The sequence below is a fragment of the Elephantulus edwardii genome, unplaced genomic scaffold, assembly GCF_000299155.1.
Source record: "Elephantulus edwardii isolate Elephantulus edwardi_28Jun2011 unplaced genomic scaffold, EleEdw1.0 scaffold00136, whole genome shotgun sequence".
Classification (NCBI taxonomy): Eukaryota; Metazoa; Chordata; class Mammalia; order Macroscelidea; family Macroscelididae; genus Elephantulus; species Elephantulus edwardii.
Genome location: NW_006399886.1, coordinates 6,185,707 through 6,186,931, shown reverse-complemented (window position 1 = coordinate 6,186,931; position 1,225 = coordinate 6,185,707).

Below are 1,225 nucleotides of genomic sequence, written 5' to 3'. Positions count from 1 at the left end.
ATCTTTCTGAGCATCATGTGTTTCTCCAGGGAATAGCCCCTCCTAGCAACATTTTTGAAGTAGGTGAGGTAAAGCCTCATCATCTTTGTCTCCAAAGAAGACCCTGGCTGCACCCTCTCCAAGACATATTTGTTTGTTCTTTTGGTAGTCCATGGGATGTTCAGCATCTTTCTTCCCCACAATTGAAAGGCATTAGTTCTTTGGTCATACTTATTCATTTTCCATGTCTCAGATGCATAGCAAATGATTGGAAAGGCCATGGCCTGACTCAGACACATCTTAGTTCTCATATCATTACTTTTCAATTAATTGGAGAAATTCCTAACTGCAGATTTTCCTAGTACAATATATCTCCTGATTTCTTGATTGTGGGTACCAAAGGTGTTAATTGTGAATCCAGTTAGGCATTAGATAGTCATTACCTTATTTGGGGCAAAATCACAGGAAAGGAGTCAAAGGTAAAGTTAAAATTATAAAGGGTCTTGCAATTTCTACTGGAATTTTTCCAAACAAATTACTAGTGCACAGATTGAGCCCATTTAAGGTACAAGCTCCAGAATAGGACAAAGGCACAACATACCCATAACAATAACATATTAAACACACATACATAGATATATGTAGTTGTTATGTGCTATTGAGTAGCATGTGACTTATAGTGATCCTATGTATAAGCTCTTAATCCTGTTCCATCTCTTCCATACCTATCCCATTACCCAGTCACTGACTCAATCAGTCTCATACAGGGTCTTCCTCTCTAGCACCATCCTTCAAACCTTCCAAATATGATGTGACTCTCCAAGAACTGGTCCCTCCTTGCAACACGCCGAAACTGTGTCAGGTGGAGTTTCAGAATCCTCACCTCCAAGGAACAGCATGACGGTTTCAGCCTCTCTAGGATGAATCTGTTTCTTCTCCTAGAAATACATGGTATATTCAATACTCTTCTCCAGCCCCATAACTTTATATGTGGATAGATAGATAGATAGATAGATAGATAGGTAGATAGATAGATAGATGGCATGGATAGATATAGACAGATAAAGATGAGATAGAGAGATAGATATAGAGGTATAGATAGATAGAGATAGAGATAGATATAGATGATATAGATATAGATATAGATTGTTGTTATGTGCTACAAGTCACTGGAAAATATACTGAATATCCTCTCATGGACTTCCAAATGAAAAAAACAGATATGTCTTGGGTAAAAGTGCAGCTA